This window comes from Nicotiana tomentosiformis, chromosome 6 (genome assembly GCF_000390325.3).
Source record: "Nicotiana tomentosiformis chromosome 6, ASM39032v3, whole genome shotgun sequence".
In the NCBI taxonomy this organism is placed as follows: domain Eukaryota; kingdom Viridiplantae; phylum Streptophyta; class Magnoliopsida; order Solanales; family Solanaceae; genus Nicotiana; species Nicotiana tomentosiformis.
Window position 1 is genome coordinate 120,565,316 of NC_090817.1, and position 24,158 is coordinate 120,589,473.

Consider the following 24,158-nt stretch of genomic DNA (forward strand, 5'->3'; position numbering starts at 1 on the left):
TCAAAAAGTCAACTCCCCGATCAAAGTTCCAAACTTAAATTCCTATTTTAGCCATTTCAAGCCTAATTTAACTACAGACTTTTAAATAAAATTCCGAACACGCTCCTAAGTCCAAAATCACCATACAGAGCTGTTGGAATTGTCAAAATTCTATTCTAGGGTCGTTTTCTCAAAATATTGACCGAAGTCAAACTTAGCACTTTAAGGCCAACTTAAGGAACCAAGTGTTCCGGTTTCAACCCAAACACTTCCAAATCCCGAACCAACCATCCCCGCAAGTCATAAATCATTAAATGCACATACGGAAAGTTTTATTTTAGGGAACGGGGTTTTAAAAGTTAAAATGACAGGTTGGGTCATTACATTCTCTACCTCTTAAACAAACGTTCGTCCTCGAACGGGTTTAGAATTGTACCTAGGGTGCTGAATAAGTGTGGATATCTGCTCCGCATATCTTCCTCGGCCTCCTAAGTCGCTTCCTCGACTGGTTGGCCCCTCCACTAGACCTTTACTGCATAAATCCTCTTGGACCTCAACTGGCGAACTTGTTTATCAACAATGGAAAATGGCTCTTCTTCATAACCCAAACTCTGCTCTAGCTGAACCGTGCTGAAGTCCAACACATATGATAGGTCGACATGATATTTTCGGAGCATAGATACATGAAAAATCGGATGAACTCCCGATAGACTGGGAGGCAATGCAAGCTCATAAGCAACCTCTCCAACTCGTCTCAACACCTCAAATGGGCCTATATACCTTGGGCTCAACTTGCCCTTCTTCCCGAATCTCATAATTCCCTTCATCGGCGAAACCTTCAAGAGAACTTTTTCACCTACCATAAATGATAAATCACGCACTTTCTAATCCGCATAACCCTTCTGTCTGGACTGTGCTGTACGAAGTCGCTCCTGAATCAACTTTACATTTTCCAAGGCATCCCTTACCAAATCAGTACCATATAACTTAGCCTCACTGGGCTCAAACCATCCGATTGGTGAACGGCATCGACGGCCATATAAAGCCTCAAATGGAGCCATCTCGATGATGGATTGGTAAATATTATTATAAGCAAACTCGACCAAAGGCAGGAAACGATCCCATTGACCTCCAAAGTCAATCACACATGCCCTAAGCATATCCTCCAAAATCTGAAATATTCGCTCTGACTGCCTGTTGGTCTGCGGATGAAAGGTTATGCTGAGCTCTACATGGGTCCCTAATTCACTCTATACTGCTCTCAAAAAATGTGAAGTAAACTGAGGGCCTCTATCTGATATGATGGAAATTGGCACACCGTGCAACCGAACTATCTCCTGAATATAAATCTGGGCTAACCTTTCTGAAGTAAACGTAATCACAACAGGAATAAAATGTGCCGACTTGGTCAACCTGTCAACAATCACCCAAACTACATCAAACTTCCTCAAGGTCCGCGGCAACCCAATTGCAAAGTCCATGGTAATTCGTTCCCATTTCCACTCTGGTATAGTCATCTGCTGAAGTAGGCTGCCTGGCCTCTAGTGCTCATATTTAACTTGCTGGCAATTTAGACACCTAGATACATACTCAACTATGTCCTTTTTCATTCATCACCACCAATAATGCTGCCTCAAGTCACGATACATCTTTGTAGCACCTGGATGAATAAAATACCGAGAATTGTGTGCCTCCTCCAGGATCTTTTTCCTCAGTTCATCCACATTAGGAACACACAGACGATCATGGAGTCGCAGAACACCATCCGCACCAATAGTAACTTCCTTGGCACCACCTCGTAGTACCATTTCTCGAAGAACCATTAAGTGTGGGTCATCATACTGGCGAGCCTTGATCTGCTCAAATAGTGAATACTGAGCTACGACACATGCAAGAACTCGGCTGGGCTCTAAAATATCTAGCTGCACAAGTCTGTTGGCCAAGGATTGGATATCCAAAGCTAATGGCCTCTCTTCTGCTGAAATGAAAGCCAAACTACCCATACTTTCCGCCTTTCTACTCAAGGCATATGCAACTACATTTGCTTTACCTGGATAATATAGGATAGTAATATCATAATCTTTTAGTAATTCCATCCATCTGCGCTGCCTCAAATTTAGGTCCCTTTGCTTGAACAAATACTGCAAACTGTGATGATCAGTATAAACTTCACAAGACACCCCATAAAGATAATGCCTCCAAATCTTAAGGGCGTGAACAATCGCAGCTAACTCCAAATCATGTACCGGATAATTCCTTTCGTGGGGCTTCAACTGACGTGAAGCATATACAATAACTTGCCCTTCCTGCATCAATACACAACCCAAGCCGACGTGTGAAGCGTCACAATACACTGTATACATTCCCGAACCGGAATGTAACACTAATACTGGTGCTGTAGTCAATGGTGTCTTGAGCTTCTGAAAGCTTGACTCACAATCATCGGACCATCGAAACTGATCACCCTTCTGGGTTAATTTGGTCAAAGGTGCTGCAATAGATGAAAAACCTTCCACAAACCGACGATAATAACTTGCTAAACCCAGAAAACTCCAGATCTCAGTCGCCAAAATGGGACGATGCCAATTCTGAACTGCCTCAATCTTTTTGGGATCAACCTTAATACCATCACCCGATACAAATTGCCCAAAAAATGCTACAGACTCTAGCCAAAACTCACATTTTGAGAACTTAGCATATAGCTTTTGTTCCCGCAATGTCTGAAGCAATACTCTCATATGTTGCTCGTGCTCCTCCTTACTGCGCGAGTATATCAAAATGTCATCAATGAAGACAATGACAAATGAATCAATATATGGCCTGAATACCCTTTTCATCAACTCCATAAACGCTGTCGGGGCATTAGTTAAACCGAAAGACATTACCAGAAACTCATAATGACCATATCTAGTACGGAAAGCAGTTTTCGGAACATTTAAATCTCGAATCTTCAACTGATGATACCCTGACCTCAAGTCGATCTTAGAGAACACCCTAGCACCCTGCAACTGGTCAAATAGATCATCAATACGCGGTAACGGGTACTTGTTCTTAATAGTGACTTTGTTCAATTGGAGATAATCAATACACGTCCACATTGTTCCATCCTTCTTTTTTCACAAATAATACCGGTGCACCCCAAGGTGATACACTCGGTCTAACGAACCCTTTGGCTAGTAACTCTTCAAGTTGTTCTTTCAATATTTTTCAATTCTTTCGGAGCCATGCGATATGGTAGGATAGATATAGGCTTGGTATCTAGAGCTAAGTCAATACAAAAATCAATATCATGATCGGGTGGCATACCTGGAAGATCTGAAGAAAATACATTGAAGAACTCCCGAACTACTAGCACTGAATCAATAGCCGGAGTCTCTGCAGTAGTATCCCGAACATAGGCTAGATAAGCCAAACAATCCTTCTCAACCATGTGTTGAGCCTTTATAAAAGAAATAACCCGATTAAATGAACTAACCGATGAACTCTTCCACTCCAGCATAGGCAAAGATGGAATAGCCAAGGTAACAGTTTTGGCATGACAATCTAGAATAGCATAATATGGAGATAACCAGTCCATACCCAGAATAATTTCAAAATCGATCATCTCGAGCAATAAGAGATCTACTCTAGTTTCATAAACACAGAATGTAATAATACAAGACCGGTAGATTCGGTTCACAATAATAGAATCGCCTACAAGAGTGGACACATAAACAGGAGTACTCAAGGACTCACGAAAAACACCCAGGAATGGAGCAAATAGAGATGACACATATAAATGCGTGGATCCTGGATCAAATAATACTGAGGCATCTTTGTCTCAAACAGAAATAATACCTGTAATCACAGCATCTGAGGCCTCTGTATCTGGTCTTGCCGGAAAAGCATAGAACCGAGTTGGAGCGCCAACTGGCTGGCCTCCGCCTGGCTGACCTCCACCTCTAGGACGACCCCCTACCTATATGTCCTCCACCTCTTGGTGGTCGGACTACTGGTGGAGCAACTGGTCCGGTAAGTATAGGTTGCTGACCTTGCTGTACTAGTCTACCCCGAAGCCTGGGGCAAAACCTTCGTATGTGACTGGGATCCCCGCACTTGTAACAACTCTTCAGTGCGATGGGCTGCTGACTAAGAGTCTGGCCCTGGGGACATGAATACCCACTGGGAGGACCCTGAATAACTAGTGGGCGGTAGGAACTCTCTGGTATAGCACTAAGATAAGGTCGCACTGGAGCACCTCAAGGAGGTGGTGGTGCTGGAAATGGGGGTCTGTTGGACTGCCCCTTCACGAACTGACCTCTTCCCCCAGACGGAGCACCTCTGAACTCTCCAGAGTACCTGAACCGCTTATCTCTCATAATCTGCTCTCGACTCCGCTGACGCACACCCTCAATCCTCCGGGCTATCTCCACAACTCGCTCATAAGAAGTACCCATCTCAACCTCTCAAGCCATAGTGGCCTGAATACCAGTATGTAAACCGGCTATAAACCTCCGCACTCTCTCCGCCTTAGTAGGGAGTATCATAAGTGCATGGCGAGATAATGCAGAAAACCTTGCCTCATAATCGGTCACTGAAATCTGACCCTGCTGGAGCTGCTCAAACTGTAACTCCTCCCTCTAGGAGGGTGGAATATACTTGTCCAGGAAGATACGAGTGAACCTGTCCCAAGTCATGGGAGGAGAATCTATTGGTCTGCAGAGAACATAAGACTGCCACCATCTACGGGCTCTGTCCTCTAGCTGAAAAGTAGCAAAATCTACCCTATGGGACTCTAATATCCTCATGTTGTACAGTCTATCCTTGCACCGATCAATGAAGTCCTGTGGATCCTCATGTCGCTCACCCCCAAATACACGAGGATATAGTCTAGTTCATCTGTCTAATAATTTCTGAGGATCGACGGCTACAGCTGGCCTGGGCTCAGGTGTAGTTGCTGCCACTGGCTGGGCTCCTCCCACGGGTAGTTCACCCTGGGTATGATATACAACAATTGCATCTCCATGAGCCTGCGCGGTAGGGGTCTGTTCTCCCCAGCCCGCCTGAGATGTGGCTGGGTCTACCGGAAATAAACCGACCTGAGTCATATTGTCCATGAATCGCAGCATATGACCCATGACATCCTGAAATTTCGGTGCAAATGTGAAATCCACCGGAGCTGGCTCTGCCACAGGCACCTCACCCTGCTCCTCAGTAATGGGATTCTCTACTGGACCCACTAGCGGTATAACTGGAACAGTCCTGGGACGTCCTCGCCCTCTACCACGAGCCGGAGCCCTCCCTCGGCCTCGGCCTCGGCCTCTAGCAAGTGGGGGAGTAGCTCTTCCCTGGCTTAGAACTTCATTCGAGCGCATTCTCACCATCTGTGAGAGAATAAGAGAAGGATATTTAGTACTACATTAATTGCACGATGGAATAATAAGAAAGGAAATTTCCTAACACCCTATAGCCTCTCGAAGATAAGTACAGACGTCTCTGTACCGATCCGCAAGACTCTATTAGGCCTGCTCATAACTTGTGAGACCTACGTGAACCTAGTGCTCTGATACCATGTTGTCACGATCCAATTTCACCTATAGGTCGTGATGGCGCCCACCACTACAGCTAGGTAAGCCAACTTAATAAATTAAGCATATACTGATAAAATTTAAAATCAAGAAAATAATAAAAACCAAATTCTACCAATGTGTGTGCCAAGATCTAGTGTCACAAGTGTATGAGCATCTAGTAGATTATACAAAACTTCAAATACTGTCTGAAATAAAAATAGACAGAATAAAAATACAAAGAGAGACACTAGTAGCTGCAGAACGGCTCAGAAAGTGCAGCTCACCACTATGCCCCTGGATAACGTGGGTGTAAGACGATAGGTCCCCCACTAGTACTTGCCTCAGGTCCTACACAAAACAAATATGCAGCAAGTGTAGTATGAGTACGAAAACAAAGTGTACCCAGTAAGTATCAAGCCTAATCTCGAAGTAGTAGAGACGAGATGACCGACTTTGACACTCACTATAGGTCAATAATAATAATTTAAAATACAACTATGATATTTAAATCAGCATGATTTACAGAATTTAAAATAATTTATTTAATCAGCGAAAATAATCAAATTCCTTCAATTCAAATAATTTCTAATTAATCAATTAAATACCATTCATAGGAATAATAATTAATTCTTTAACAACCAAGAATAATAATTCATTAAATTCTAAGGATTTTCAATTTATCAATTAGCTTCGCAAGCTGAAATAAGCTATTAAAGTATCGTATAATAATTATTATTATTAAGCACGATTTTTGCCGAGGACGTACGGCCCGATCCAGAGTGTCGTGTACACTGCCGAGAGACGTGCGGCGCGATCCATAGATGCATCTATCCTGCCGAGGCGTTCGGCCCGCTCCACAAGAAAGGAGGACATTTTCTTATGTACCTCCGGAAGGAGAGTATATTTATTAAAAGATAAATTCGGGAGGAAGAATAATTTTTTTTAACAATTAATTAATTTAAACAGAAAATCAAGCATATGAGATTTCCTTCCTTTAATATCTTTATCTAACAATTCACAATATATTCATATATATAAAATAATATTAATTAAACAAAGAATATAATTTACACAAGTAATTCATTCTTTGAGTCCTAAACTACACGGACTTTAGAATTAATAGTAGCTACGCACGGACTCTCGTCACCTCGTGCGTACGTAGCCCCACAATTAGCAACAATTATTTAATTTTAATCACCTATGAGGTAATTTCCCCCTCACAAGATTAGACATGAGACTTACCTCGTCTTACTCCAATTTAATTCACTAGAAGGCCTTTTCCACGATTATCCAACTCTCACTGGCTCAAATCTAGCCAAAATAATTTGATACAATCACTAGAAATTATAGGAATCAATTCTATAAGAAAATACTATATTTTTAATAACAATTCTGAAATTAATTAAAAATTCATCTGTAGGACCCACATCTCGGAATCGAAAGTTACGAAATATGAACATTCACTCAACCACGAGCCTACCCATACCAAAATCACTAAATTCCGATAACAATTCGGCCCTCAAATCCTCAAATCTATCCAAAAGAGTTTTCAAACTTTTGCAACTCAATTTACCAATTAAATGATAAAAATAGAGATGGATTCGGGTAATTTAACCAACATTGAGTTAAGAACACTTACCCCGTTATTTTCTCTGAAAATCTCCCAAAATTCGCCTAAATCCGTGCTCAAAATCGTTAAAAATAGAGAACTTAAACTCTCTGCCCAGTGATTTCTTCTACGTGATCACGAACTTCCTCACGTGATCACGTAGCACAAATTCTACTGCCCAAACACTAACCCTACGCGAACGCGGAAAGTTCCACGCGATGGCGAAGCACAGTCTCTGCAAGCCTACGCGATCGCAAGCCTCCTCATGCGATCGCGAAGCATTAAGCGCGTGGTCAGCTTCAGCTTCGTTTACTCTTCGCGAACACAACCTTAGCCACGCGTTCGCATAGCACAACTGAATCCAACCTACGCGATCGCGTATAAGGATACCAGAAGAAAAATACTAGTAGTGTTTCAAAGGCCAAAAGTGATCCGTTAGTCGTCCGAAACTCACCTGAGCCACTCGGGACCTCTTATACCAATAAGTCCTAAAACATCATACGAACTTAGTCGAAACCTCAAATCACATCAATCATTGCTAAAACCACGATTCATCCCCCAATTCAAGCTTAATGAAACTTAAAATTTCCAACTTCTTCATTCGTTACCGAAACCTATCAAATCAAGTCCGATTGACCTTAAATTTTGCACACAAGTCATAAATGGCATAACGGTGCTATGAAAATTTTCAGAACTGGATTCCGACTCCGATATAAAAAAGTCAACTCCCCGGTCAAACTTCCAAACTTAAATTCCTATTTTAGCCATTTCAGTCCTAATTTAACTACGAACTTTCAAATAAAATTCCGAACATGCTCCTAAGTCCAAAATTACCATACTGAGCTGTTGGAATTGTTAAAATTCTATTCTGGGGTCGTTTTCTCAAAATATTGACCGAAGTCAAACTTAACACTTTAAGGCCAACTTAAGGAACCAAGTGTTCTGGTTTCAACCCAAACACTTCCAAATCCCGAAACAACCATCCCCGCAAGTCATAAATCATTAAAAGCACATACGAAAAGTTTTATTTTAGGGAACGGGGTTCTAAAAGTTAAAATGATCGGTTGGGTCATTGCAAAAGTGACTAGGTTCGGCCGAACCTGCACCTATAAGGCTAGCTCCGCCGCTACTCTGGTAGTTCAAATTTCAGATCCCCAAGGTCTGAAGAATGAAGCGGATGAGGATAAGCGGTCGCAAGTTTGCGAAATCTAACTGAACTTGAAATAATTTAAACGGAAACTAGATATGCATAGGAATCTTTTTCTAGCTAGTGTACATAGATTATAAACATATTATATACAAATTATACATATATTATACGTCTGATGACTATTTTTAGTTTAAACGGTTAGGTGAGCGACTATTTGGGGTTTTTCATATTTTAAACAGTGCCCTTAAAATCGGCTACGTGATATCATTTCTACCTCAAGCCCAACTTTTTGAATACTTTCCCCTCTGGGTCTGAGCCAGTCGCACGAGTTTGCCTAGTGCGGTTTATGATTTGCAGGCTATTATACAGTGGGGGTTTACCCAGAAGCAGAGGATGTAGCGGCTGCGGGATCACTCTTCACTATTGTTTTTAATATTTACATTAAAAAATTCTGTGAGTGCTAAGAAAACTGAAAGTATATACGAACACTAAAGTTTCAATAATTGAACTTCAATGAAATATAAAAATATTTGTTAGTAAATTTATTTTCAAGTGAATGTATATTCAAGCGAGGCTCTTACTTTTTTATGCCACAAAGTTGAGAGGAAGAAGAAGAAGAATAAATTTATATACTTTTTTAATGTATAATTTGTATTCAAGTGAATGTATATTCAAGTAAGGTGCATTATGTTTTACCAAGAAAATATTCAGGGTGATACAATGTACCATGAAGTACCTCTCTTATAGAGGCAAAGTGCACAAATAGCCACTTTTAGAATTGCTATTTAAATATAATCAAAATTTACTAAGTATTTAAAATTTTGCCGCCTTAGAGGTATGAAGTTTCAAAGTTCACATAGAAATCAAATTTTAGACCTTTGGACCTAAAGTTAGACTCTGATAGTTCAAATTTCAGATCCCCAAGGTCTGAAGAATAAAGCGGAGGAGGATAAGCAATCAGAAGTTTGTTAAATCTAACCAAACTTGAAATAATTTAAAAGGAAACTAGATATGCATTGGAATCTTTTTCTAGCTAGTATACATAGATTATAAACATATTACATACAAATTATACATATATTATACGTCTGATGACTATTTTTAGTTTAAGCGGTTAGGTGAGCGACTATTTGGGGTTCTTCATATTTTAAACAGTGCCATTAAAATCGGCTACCTGATGCCATTTCTACCTCAAGCCTAACTTTTTGAATACTTTCTCCTCTTGGTTTGAGCCAGTCGCAAGGGCTTGCCTAGTGCGGTTTATGATTTGCAGGCTATTACACCGTGGGAGTTTTTCCAGAATCAGAGGCTGTAGCGGCAGCAGGATCATTCTTCACTATTGTTTTTAATATTTACATTAAAATATTTGTGAGTGCTAAAAAAACTGAAAGTATGTACGAACACTAAAGTTTTAATAACTGAACTTCAATGAAATATTAAAATATTTGTTAGTAAATTTATTTTCAAGTGAATGTATATTCAAGTGAGGCTCTTACTTTTTTATGCCACAAAGTTACTTTTCTAATGTATAATTTGTATTCAAGTGAATGTATATTCAAGTAAGGTGCATTATGTTTTACTAAAAAAATATTCTGGGTGATACAATGTACCATGAAGTACCTCTCTTATAGGGGCAAAGTGCACAAATAGCCACTTTTAGAATTGCTATTTAAATATAATTAAAATTTACTAAGTATTTAAAATTTTGCCGCCTTAGAGGTATGAAGTTTCAAAGTTCACATAAAAATTAAATTTCAGACCTTTGGACCTAAAGTTAGACTCTGGTAGTTCAAATTTCAGATCCCCAAGGTCTGAAGAATGAAGCGGAGGAGGATAAGCGGTCAGAAGTTTGCAAAATCTAACCAAACTTGAAATAATTTAAAAGGAAACTAGATATGCATTGGAATCTTTTTCTGGCTAGTATACTTAGATTATAAATATATTATATATAAATTATACAGATATTATATATCTAATGATTATTTTTAGTTTAAGCGGTTAGGTGAGCGACTATTTGGGGTTCTTCATATTTTAAATAGTGCCCTTAAAATCGGCTACTTGATGCCATTTCTACCTCAAGCCCAACTTTTTGAATACTTTCCCCTCTGGGTCTGAGCTAGTCGCACGCGCTTGCTTAGTGCGGTTTATGATTTGTAGGCTATTACACAGTGGGAGTTTACCCAGAATCAGAGGATGTAGCGGCTGCGAGATCGCTCTTCACTATTGTTTTTAATATTACATTAAAATATCTGTGAGTGCTAAAAAAAACTAAAAGTATGTACGAACACTAAAGTTTCAATAATTGAACTTTAATAAAATATTAAAATATATATTAGTAAATTTATTTTCAAGTGAATGTATATTCAAGCGAGGCACTTACTTCTTTATGCTACAAACTTGAGAGGAAGAAGAAGAAGAATAAATTTATATAGTTTTTTAATGTATAATTTGTATTCAAGTGAATGCATATTCAAGCAAGGTGCATTATGTTTTATCAGGAAAATATTCGGGATGATACAATGTACCATGAAGTACCTCTCTTATAGGGGCAAAGTGCACAAATAGCCACTTTTAGAATTGCTATTTAAATATAATCAAAATTTTTTAAGTATTTAAAATTTTGCCGCCTTAGAGGTTTGAAGTTTAGACGTTCACATAGAAATCAAATTTCAGACCTTTGGACTTAAAGTTAGACTCCGATTATTCAAATTTCAGATCCCCAAGGTCTGAAGAATGAAGAGAAGGAGGATTTGAACTACCAGAGTCTAACTTTAGGTCCAAAGATCTGAAATTTGATTTCTATCTGAACTTTGAAACTTCATACCTCTAAGGCGGCAAAATTTAAATACTTAGTAAATTTTGATTATATTTAAATAGCATTTCTAAAAGTGGCTATTTGTGCACTTTGCCCCTCTAAGAGAGGTACTTCACGGTACATTGTATCACCCCGAATATTTTTCTAGTAAAATATAATGCACCTTACTTAAATATACATTTACTTGAATACAAATTATACATTAGAAAAGTATATAAATTTCGTATTCTTCTTCCTATCTACATTGTGGTATAAAAAAGTAAGAACCTCGCTTGAATATACATTCACTTGAAAATAAATTTACTAACAAATATTTTAATATTTCATTTAAGTTCAATTATTGAAACTTTAGTTATGTACATACTTTCAGTTTTTTTAGCACTCACATATATTTTTAATGTAAATATTAAAAACAATAGTGAAGAGTGATCTCGCAACCGCTACAGCCTCTGGTTCGGGGTAAACTCCCACTGTGTAATAGCCTGCAAATCATAAACTGCACTAGGCAAGCCCGTACGAATGGCTCAGACCCACAGGGGAAAGTATTCAAAAAGTTGGGCTTGAAGTAGAAATGGCATCAGGTAGCCGATTTTAAGGGCATTGTTTAAAATATGAAGAACCCCAAATAGTCGCTCACCTAACCGCTTAAACTAAAAATAGTCATCACACGTATAATATATGTATAATTTGTATATAATATATTTATAATCTATGTATACTAGCTAGTAAAATATTCCAATGCATATCTAATTTTCTTCAAACTATTTAAAGTTTGGTTAGATTTCGCAAACTTCTGACCGCTTTCATATCCCCAAGGTCTGAAGAATGAAGGGGAGGAGGATAAGCGGTTAAAAGTTTGCGAAATCTAACCAAACTTTAAATAATTTAAAAGGAAACTAGATATGCATTGGAATCTTTTTCTAACTAGTATACATAGATTATAAATATATTATATACAAATTATACATATATTATACGTCTGATGACTATTTTTAGTTTAAGCGATTAGGTGAGCTACTATTTGGGGTTCTTCATATTTTAAATAGTGCCCTTAAAATCGGCTACCTGATGCCATTTCTACCTCAAGCCCAACTTTTTGAATACTTTCCCCTCTAGGTCTGAGCTAGTCGCACGGGCTTGCCTAGTGCGGTTTATGATTTGCAGGTTATTATACAGTGGGGGTTTACTCAGAATCAGAGGTTGTAGCGACTGCCGGATCACTCTTCACTATTGTTTTTAATATTTACATTAAAAATATCTGTGAGTGCTAAAAAAACTGAAAGTATGTACGAACACTAAAGTTTCAATAATTGTACTTCAATGAAATATTAAAATATTTGTTAGTAAATTTATTTTCAAGTGAATGTATATTCAAGTGAGGCTCTTACTTTTTTATGCCACAAAGTTGAGAGGGAGAAGAAGAAGAAGAATAAATTTATATACTTTTCTAATGTATAATTTGTATTCAAGTGAATGTATATTCAAATAAGGTGCATTATGTTTTACTAGAAAAATATTCGGGCTGATACAATGTACCCTGAAGTACTTCTTTTATAGGGGCAAAGTGCACAAATAGCCACATTTAGAATTGCTATTTAAATATAATCAAAATTTACTAAGTATTTAAAATTTTGCCGCCTTAGAGGTATGAAGTTTCAAAGTTCACATAGAAATCAAATTTCAGACCTTTGGACTAAAAGTTAGACTTTCGTAGTTCAAATTTCAGATCCCCAAGGTCTGAAGAATGAAGCGGATGAGGATAAGCGGTCACAAGTTTGCAAAATCTAACCAAACTTGAAATAATTTAAAAGGAAACTAGATATGCATTGGAATCTTTTTCTAGCTAGTATATATAGATTATAAATATATTATATACAAATTATACATATGTTATACATGTGATGACTATTTTTAGTTTAAGCGGTTAGTGAGCGACTATTTGGGATTCTTCATATTTTAAACAGTGCCCTTAAAATCGGCTACCTGATGCCATTTGTTCCTCAAGCCCAACTTTTTGAATACTTTCCCCTCTGGGTCTGAGCCAGTCGCACGGGCTTGCCTAGTGCGGTTTATGATTTTCAGGCTATTATACAGTGAGGGTTTACCTAGAATCAGAGGCTGTAGCGGTTGCGGGATCACTCTTCACTATTATTTTTAATATTTACATTAAAATATTTGTGAGTGCTAAAAAAACTGAAAGTATGTACGCACACTAAAGTTTCAATAACTGAACTTCAATGAAATATTAAAATATTTATTAGTAAATTTATTTTCAAGTGAATGTATATTCAAGTGAGGCTCTTACTTTTTTATGCCACAAAGTTGAGAGGGAGAAGAAGAAGAAGAATAAATTTATATACTTTTCTAATATATAATTTGTATTCAAATGAATGTATATTCAAATAAGGTACATTATGTTTTACCAGAAAAACATTCGGGGTGATACATTGTACCCTGAAGTACCTCTTTTATAGGGGCAAAGTGCACAAATAGCCACATTTAGAATTGCTATTTAAATATAATCAAAATTTACTAAGTATTTAAAATTTTGCCGCCTTAGAGGTATGAAGTTTCAAAGTTCACATAGAAATCAAATTTCAGACCTTTGGACTAAAAGTTAGACTTTCGTAGTTCAAATTTCAGATCCCCAAGGTCTAAAGAATGAAGCTGATGAGGATAAGCGGTCACAAGTTTGCAAAATCTAACCAAACTTGAAATAATTTAAAAGGAAACTAGATATGCATTGGAATCTTTTTCTAGCTAGTATACATAGATTATAAATATATTATATATAAATTATACATATGTTATACGTGTGATGACTATTTTTAGTTTAAGCGGTTACGTGAGCGACTATTTCAGATTCTTCATATTTTAAACAGTGCCCTTAAAATCGGCTACCTGATGCCATTTGTTCCTCAAGCCCAACTTTTTGAATACTTTCCCCTCTGGGTCTGAGCCAGTCGCACAGGCTTGCCTAGTGCGGTTTATGATTTTCAGGCTATTACACAATGGGGGTTTACCTAGAATTAGAGACTGTAGCGGTTGCGGGATCACTCTTCACTATTATTTTTAATATTTACATTAAAAATATGTGCGAGTGCTAAAAAAACTAAAAGTATGTACATAAATAAAGTTTCAATAATTGAACTTCAATGAAATATTAAAATATTTGTTAGTAAATTTATTTTCAAGTGAATGTATATTCAAGCGAGGTTCTTACTTTTTTATACCATAATTTTGATAAGAAGAAGTATACGAAATTTATATACTTTTCTAATGTATATTTTTTATTTAAGTGAATGTATATTCAAGTAAAGTGCATTATGTTTTACTAGAAAAATATTTGGGGTGATACAATGTACCATGAAGTACCTCTCTTATAGGGGCAAAGTGCAGAAATAGCCACTTTTAGAATTGCTATTTAAATATAATCAAAATTTACTAAGTATTTAAAATTTTACCGCCTTAGAGGTATGAAGTTTCAAAGTTCACATAAAAATCAAATTTCAGACCTTTGGACCTAAAGTTAGACTCTGGTAGTTCAAATTTCAGATCCCCAAGGTCTGAAGATAAAGTGGAGTAGGATAAGCAGTCAGAAGTTTGCGAAATCTAACCAAACTTTAAATAATTTAAAAGGAAATTAGATATGCACTGGAATCTCTTTTTAGCTAGTATACATAGATTTTAAACATATTATATATAAATTATACATATATTATACGTCTGATGACTATTTTTAGTTTAAGCGGTTAGGTGAGCAACTATTTGGGTTAATTCTTCATATTTTAAATAGTGCCCTTAAAATCGGCTACCTGATGCCATTTTTACCTCAATCCCAACTTTTTGAATACTTTTCCCTCTGGGTCTGAGCTAGTCGCACGGGCTTGCCTAGTGCGGTTTATGATTTGCAGGCTATTACACAGTGAAAATTTACCCAGAATCAAAGGCTGTTGCAGTTGCGGGATCACTCTTCACTATTGTTTTTAATATTTACATTAAAAAAATCTGTGAGTACTAAAAAAACTTAAAGTATGTATGAACACTAAAGTTTCAATAATTGAACTTCAATGAAATATTAAAATATTTGTTAGTAAATTTATTTTCTACTGAATGTATATTCAAACTAGGTTCTTACCTTTTTATACCACAATGTTGAGAGGAAGAAGAAGAAGAAATTTATATACTTTTCTAATGTATAATTTGTATTCAAGTGAATGTATATTCAAGTAAGGTGCATTTTAGTTTACAAGGAAAACATTAAGGGTGATACAATGTACCATGAAGTACCTCTCTTATAGGGGCAAAGTACACAAATAGCCACTTTTAGAAATGCTATTTAAATATAATCAAAATTTACTAAGTATTTAAAATTTTGCCATCTTAGAAGTATGAAGTTTCAAAGTTCAGATAGAAATGAAATTTCAGACCTTTGGACCTAAAGTTAGACTCTGATAGTTCAAATTTTAGATCCCCAAGGTCTGAAGAATGAAGCGGAGGAGGATAAGCGGTGAGAAGTTTGCGAAATCTAACCAAACTTTAAATAATTTAAAAGGAAACTAGATATGCATTGGATTCTTTTTTAGCTAGTATACATAGATTATAAACATATTATATACGAATTTTATATATATATATATATATATATATTTGGGTGAGCGACTATTTGGGTTAATTCTTTATATTTTAAATAATGCCCTTAAAATCGGCTACCTGATGCCATTTCTACCTCAAGCCCAAGTTTTTGAATACTTTACTTTAGGCGCATGTATTTTTCATCACAATTGAATTCCTTAAGGATCCAATTAATGTACAAGTCAAGCTTATCTCAACTCTTTTTCTTTTTTGGTGTTGAAAATAGGAAGAAGCATTTCATAGAAGTCTCTGTTTAAGAAGCGTGTTAGGACTGATTAAACAAAAGTTTTTTTTGTTGTTATTAACAAATATTTTCTATCTAAACAAATACATTTTCAAAATTTTTGACATGCATTTAACTTGAAAAAATCTTACAGTTTTGTGAGTGGGCAAAAAAGTTTTTTCTGAAAATTTTGAAAAACTCATTTTTTTATGGACAAACATATTTTTTTAAAAAAATAAATAAATAAAAATTATGGACAAACGAGTAACTTGGCACAAGAAGGAAAATTTTGGTTAGCCTGTTTGGCCAAACTTCTCAAAAGGCCAAAAGTACTTTTTTCTGAAGTAGAAACAGTTTCTGAGAAGTAGAAAAAAATAGTTTCTTCCCAAAAGCAATTTCAGTTTTAACTTTTGTTCTTATCAAAAATTTCCTTAACAAAATATAATATATACCAAAATAACAGTTAAACCTAATAATTAGGATATTAATGTATAAATATTTTTCATTATTTTTAGGATAACTTTCTAATATATAGTGACATTAGGGGTGAATGCTTTTATATTTGTTGAATGATTTTTAATATATTAAAGTTATATTAAAAGAGTTACGTACTTTTAAATTTTATTTTCATATTTTACTTAAATAAAATGAAAAGATTTAAGTATTGCCTGTAATAATAAATTTTTGAGATTATTTAATTATTTATAATATTAACTATTAAGTAAATCTATCAATGTCCTTATTCGTAATTTGATACTTAAAATCACTTTATGAAAAGCTTGGCCAAACACAAAATACTTCTCAAAGTAAGCTGATTTCTCCGTGTTGATCAAACAGACTATTAATAAGTTATGTGAGCAACAAATCAAATAAAGCATAGGCATAGTGAATCAGTTGGGGGGAGCGTAAAGCTCAAGTAAATATACTAAATCCAAGACAGAATTATAGCAATATTATGATAACAAACAGAGTGGGACAAAAGCACTTGATCACGAGTTGATCTATATCTTCTTAAAAAAAATAATAGAGGAAAGACTAAGCCCAACTCCCTTTTGCACGTGAATGATGGTGAATATGACACTCTCCCTAAATCCTAATAGCTCATATATATTTATATTTTTAGTAGGGATTACTGTTAGTGATGGACCTATATATTCAGTACAAGTTAGGATTAGTCGAGTTAGTAAATTTTAGAAATTGAATACTTAAAGAAGAAAAAAATACTACTTGAAGAAAACAAAAATTGTAGTTATAGATTTATAAATTAAAGAAAAAAAGAAGAATACAGATAAAAATCACAAACATTTATGCAGGAATTAGGGGCCCATAATCACATGCCAAATTCCAAAAATAAGAGGTTCATTTCAGATCACGAGCAGTTGAGTTTTTGTTTTCTGTGTGTTGCATAGCGTTAGCAGAGTGAAGTATATGGTCTTTCTTCTCCTCATCTTGTGTTATAGACAATCCCGTGGCCAGGTGTTTTAATCAATTGATTTGTGCTTATCAGTAGTATCTTTGTTCTTTTGTATTTTAGCAAAGCAGTATTCTTTTAATCTTAGGCTTTGATTTTTTTTTAAAGTCGCTCTTTGGACAACAACTAATTAAAGCAAAAACATGTTTATTAATAAGAATTAGCTAGCTCTCTTTGACTTATCAAGCTTTAGATCCAACTTGTATAAACGTCCTTAAATTTTATCTAGGGAATAAGAAGATATTTCAGAAAGGGAAAATATAAGTACAATATCGTAGTCCCTCAAGTCATGGAAATGGTACTTATTAGTGGTACTTATTTTAGCATGACTTAATTAGTACTTTTAGATCATGTTTATTTTATTATAATTTATTAATTAGCAATATTTATTTTATGTGATTTCTTGAGTATTTTAGTATAACCATGACTCATCTCATATTATTTTGTATTATTTTATTGGGTAACATTTTATATAGTTTTATCCAACTAGGACCTAAGAAATATTAGAGCACAAATTATATATTTTATACTATGAAGATTTTGTCGGGAAAACCCGAGAAAATCGAAAAAAACGAGAAAATTGGTTTGGTTTAGTAATTGAAAAATTCGAACCAACCCGATTTATGTACACCCCTACTGTTGGAATCTTTCTTTCTAATATTTCCATCAGAATGTTTATGGATAGATGTGAATTTTCGCAAAGAATTGCCTCCATGTTTGGTACGAGAGATAAGAGGTAATTAATCCTGAGATTAAATTTGAGATGGGTTTATCTCATATTTGATTGAGATTAAATTACTTCCCGGGATTAGTTATCCCGGGATTGTGGCGTTATTTTTATCTCTATGGAAGAGCGAAGTAATAATTTCGGGATAACTATTCCTGGATAACTTGTTTCTCAACCAAACGACCTTTTAGTAACTATTTTTTTTTTTAGAAAGTATAAATTTTAAAAGTAGTGTTAGTCAATCTGTATTACGTATAATAAATTATGAAACAGTAAATTTTCTGAAACAGTAACAAAATGTCGAAATAATCAAACAGAATCTAGAAAATAATTTCGGAATGAAATCGAGCCCACTGAATGAACAATGTATCCTTAAAAAAATTATTCTCCTCAAGTACCCGAGGTGTTGGAATATTATCCTTCCAGGATAGAACGATTTAACTCACTAGTGTATCGGTACCAAAAACGTTGGTGAACGGCGAACCACTTAATGGCTGTAAATCACACTAGAATTTAATTGTGCAGAAGAATGAGAAGAAGTTCAGAAATTTTCGTAACGAAAGATTGTGGGATCAAGGCATATTTATAATAATTTTCTACCACTGTTTCTGAAATGTTTGCAACCTTTCATAAATAGCCATGGTTGTTGGAACAGGCGGGAATGATTCCCGTTTAAAATATTCCAGAAAAATAATTTAAAGTAATCCGGGAAAGAAACAGACCGGGTCACATCGCGTCATGGGTCCTGGGTTATTCCGGGTTGACCTTTTGTTAATTAATTAAATAATTGAAAGAAATTTTGTCCAAAAAGATTAATCAATCAATCTTTGACCAAATCTGAATCCGAATCTGAAGCTGAGCCGAGCGAGCGACGACGACGCGAGGCTTACCTTCTTTCCAACCCATTTAACACCAAGGAAAGTGTTTTGTCAATATAAGCACATTCATTTTTCTTTCCACCACCAATGAGGGACAATTGCTTTTTCCAAAGCATAAAGGAACTCACTTTCCCTTCACATTTCTTCCCTCTATTTCTCATTCACCAATCTTTTAATCCCAACAATCTCCCACACGAATGGGGAATGGTTATAAGACAAAGGAATACACGAACGAGTGTGTGATTTACATGCAAGGATTAATTGCATCTGGATAAGTTGGTTTCTCTTTAAACTTTTCATATTGAACTTATATCGGATATAATCGGTCAATCAGTAGATTTGATATCTTTGAACCTGTGATGACCCGATAGGTCATCTTTAAATTTAATAATTATTTCTTTATTCTAAAACATCAAATAGCACCTTTCAGTATTCCTTAACTTGTGTGCGTAGTCCGCAAATTTTTCTGGAAAGTTTTTATGTGAAAAAATAATTTAAATGTGAAATAGAGCTTTAAAACTCAACTAAGTTGACTTCGATCAATATTTTGAGTAAACGGACCCGGATCAGTGTTTTGACAGTTCCGGTAGGTCCGTATCGTGATTTGGGACTTGGGCGTATGCCCAGAATCGAATTCGGAGGTCCCTAACTCAAATTATCGCCATTTAACGGAAACTAGAAATCTAAAGACTAAAGATTTCCAAAGTTTGACCGTGAATTTGACTTTATCGATATCAGACTCGGATTGAAATTCTGAGAGTTTGGGCATTTCGACACTCTGATGATGTTTTGGGACAGTTGAAGTGCGGATGGCACATTTTAGAGTGCAAACTCCCAAAGTGTGGAGGCAGTGGTAATTGTGCGGACCACAGTTGAAATTGTGCTATCCGCAGTTAAAATTATGAGGTCCGCATAATTTCTCTCGTGGCCGCAAAAAGGTGATTTTCAAGTTCGATGGTCCGACTTCGGAAGCTTATATCTACAAAGAATTAGGAGATGATTCAAAAACTAAAGTTGTAGCCCTTTGAGTCTAGTTTCCAGCAGGGTAGTTGATCTCATCCAAGTTACACCTCTATTCGGGGTTGTGAAACAATCGATTGCAATAATAATACCCAACAAGGAGTTACGTTCGAATCCACAAGGAGCTTAGATGGGATTCGTGGTATATATTTGGATAAAGTACGTGAAGTATCTTGGTTGCACTTCTACAAATCGGGTTTTGTTTTTACTTCTAAAATTACGTTAAGGAATACAATTCTAAAGATATAAAATTAGAGAATATTAGTTTTGGATGATTTTCAAATATATAAAAAGTCCTAGGGGTATGACCTTCACCTAGTTGTTTGTCTAACAAGTTATAAACTTTAAAGCTTGTGTTTGTTGGTCGGGGTGTATTATAGCAATCAACACTCAAATACCCACTTAATACCTCTCGGTAAGAGAATGATTTTGTCTAATTTGGCTTTCTCAAGTCCAAATGAGTATGGAACAAAATAGTTGATAAAATGCTCAAGTCGGATTTTACTATCTCTGGTTCAACCCTTTAATTGGGACTATCAATCTCTTGATTTTATCCCAAATTATTGTTAGCCAAGTTTTTCTAGACTAAGTCTCTCCTTCTCAAGTAGAGACCAAGTCAAATAGGCATAAACTAATATTTGCAACCATTAATTCTACAATTAAAGGCAAGAACAAGGCTAAATAATAAACACTCAACCATAAACAAGCCATAAATCAAACACCCATTAGGTTCACACACTAGGGTTGGGTCACAACCCTAGCTAAAAATCTAGCTACTCATAATTGGTATAGAGAAAAATAGAGAAGAAAAGATGATAAAACTCATACTGCAAGATTAAAAGATAAAAATCCAATGTTAAATAACCAAAGTAAGCTAAAGTTGCCTAAAGAGGTAAGTAAAAACGGCTACAGGACTTTCAATATTCAAAACCTGACCTAATTTCGTGAAAATAGTCTATTTATACAAAGCTGGAATTTTCGGATAAAATTGCCCTTTCGGAGGTTTTGCGGCCGCTCAATTATATGTGCGGTCCGCATTTCTCTTCAGATCTTGACAGGAGTTGATTTTGCGACCGCATCTCTCATGTTCTGCGGTCCGTACCACTCGATAATTGCTTAAGTCAATACAAGAGTCAACATGTCTCTAACTAGAGCCATTTCTTTCCAAGAACTTATTTTTAATCATAAGCATGTAGTTAAGTGTATTGGTACCAAGTGAAGCATGCTTGACTCTTCTAGTTCGATTCAATTAGGTCCTCTTATTCATTATTACTACTGTTCTTACCTAAACATAAAAAAACGGGCTCAATCCCTTAAGAAGGTTGTCACGTCATCTATCGTTGGGAAGAGTCACCCGGTTCACACAAAAATCACCCATGGAAAGAACTGTGGCATTAAGAAAACCAAAGGCTTATTGATCACTTAAACATGAAAATAAACTACTAAATTAAAAAGAAGATATTGAAGTAAATAAGAAGCTATTAGACTAAACATTGACTACTGAGAAAACAAAATAAAGAAGCTATGAAGTAAACTGCTGAAAGCATAAATGAATATACAAACTGAGAAAGGGAAAGATAATATATACATCAATAGAGAGAGAAGATTATGTACATAATGAAAGTAAAAATAAAAAGAGAATGTTATCAGTTATTACAGGCCAATGTCAAATGTCAAATCAAAATAGACTCCACCCCCTGAATAAAAATAAGCATTGTCCTCAATGCTTAACAAAATAAAAACAACGAAGAGAAAGAGTATAAAGGACTCCCTATGTGGTCTCAGTGTCCATAGCAGCATCACCTCCCTCAGGCTCCTCCAACTGGATCTTATCATCCTCTGCTCGGGGAGTAGTAGGGTTGGTGAACATCTGTACCGCCTCAGCCGTGTGGACAACGAGGTCTGGCTCCTCAGACTGGCCAGCTGGTGCCACTGGTGCTGATGGTTCTACTAGGTCTGCTGGTACTGATGGATCTGCCTCCATTAGTAAGTCAAATGGAAGATCTCCAGCGGCTGCTATCTTGGTCACCTCTCGTCTCAATTTGTCAACTGATTTCCTCGAAGCCTGAGATTTCCTCATCTTCTTAACTTACTTCCCAAGCTCCTCAATTGCTCCCCCATGTGCCACCAAGATGTCCATGATGGTCTTCTGATTCTCTAATATTTTCTTCAAAGTTTCCTCCACTGACGGAGGAATATGGGGTGCTGGGGTAGAAGTCTGAGCTGCAACAACATTGGATAGGTCAGACAGCTTTGCAGTAGCTGTCTGCATCCAGTTGTTGAGACTCGCCAGTATCTGGGAGACTCGCAGTGCAGAGAGTGGATAGACAGAGGAGAAAGACACTGATATTGATGACCGTGAAGATGGAGGTGAAGGTATGGCAGCTATATCGGTGGAATGCATGGCAGCTGAATCTGCAACTACCACCGATGGCTCATCAGACTGGCCTACGGTAGTAGTCGACTTACCCTTGTTCTTCGGGTTCCTTGGGTCCTTTAGAGAGTACTAGGAGAAGGGCTGCTTAGCCCTAACCTTCATATCAAAGCTCTTGGGCTCCACCCCCGCATCCGCGAGATCTTCCGTGATAGTGTTGGGATATGGTTAGGAGCTTTCACCATGCCTGACAACCAGAGACATGTTAGCCGACATGTTGGCACCCGCATTGATTAGTTACCCGGCCATGATGGAAGCAACTAGGACTGCCCGAGGGATTGGGAGATTGTTTTCATTCCGTCTTAGGTCTATGTGATTGCACACAAATGTTTGCCACTCTTTTGCTTCAAAGTTGAGGGTGTTTCACAGAATGGGAACCTCTGCTGTGATCCATGGTAGTGGTGGTCTTGGAGCTGCTAGTATCTCATCTAGCCAAGGGTGATCTGCATCACCCAGTGTGCATTTCTCTAAATACTGCACCAGCTACATATCCTCGAGCCCCAAATAAGTTTTCAGGGTGGTCTGATCAAATCTTACTTTCAAGTTCCCCACCTTAGTCCCCTTCTTGATGTGCGCCACATTGGCGTATAACTCCCGGACTAAGTGCTCCTTGGCATCCACTACGCTTTTCGTGAACCATTTCTACCATTTTCTTTCCCGAAATTGTCTTAACACATTTGGGTTGTATCTATCCAGATCTTTCAACACAAACTGCTGCTCAAGAGTGAGCGATCTCTGCGGCCACCACTCTCAAAACCTGTTGAATGTAGTTAGGCTCACAAATATATCTTCCCAAACTTCCTTCTTCTTTGACCTCTCCAGGCCTGCAACTCTGGTATCACCCCGCGACCGTCATCCGGAATATCATCATCATCATCAATTGTGACTGATGCGGCAGGGTCATGAGTAGATGAGGGCTCTGAATCCTGACTGTTCCCTTCCGACCCCTCAGAAGTACTCTCAGAAGAGGTAGGCTCATCTCTCAGTCGGTATCTGTCCTGGGGCAGTTGTGGTTGTGATTGCACAACATGCTGTCTTTGCACTGAGTCGCCCTTCGATGCTTCCCTAGACGGGGCATATGAACTTGATTTGGAGGGCTCCAGTTTTCTACCTCGGCCTATTGTTACCTTCTTACTGATCACTTTTTGCACGGAGAGTGGTAGGGTACCCCTGCCTCGGCCTCGGGAGGGTTCACCCCTCCCCTTGGATGTATCACCTCGTCCTCGTGATCTAACCATTATCTTCAATACATAGCAATATGAATCAGTTATAGTTCAAATCCAAAGTATCAGACATTTGTAGTCAAACAATATGCAGGTTGAGGGGAAGTGGGTGCGGTCGCACATTGAAACTTCAAAAATGACAACTCTCTGAAGACAGAGAATTGCTTGATCTGCGGCCGCACACACATTTCTACGACCGCATATGAATTTCTATTGACCACATAATTTCAAGTGCGGTCCGCACAATCATTCTACACCAAATGCCCTAGCCTACTAATATGCGGACCGCACAATTCCTTGTGCGGCCACACAATTCAAAAATTTATCAAGCAGATTCTTAAGGTTTCTAATTCACGCACAATTTAGACACGGTAGTAGCAATTTAGACATGATACATAATTTACCCATCCCCCCAAATAGCAAATAGGAAGTTACCCACACAAAT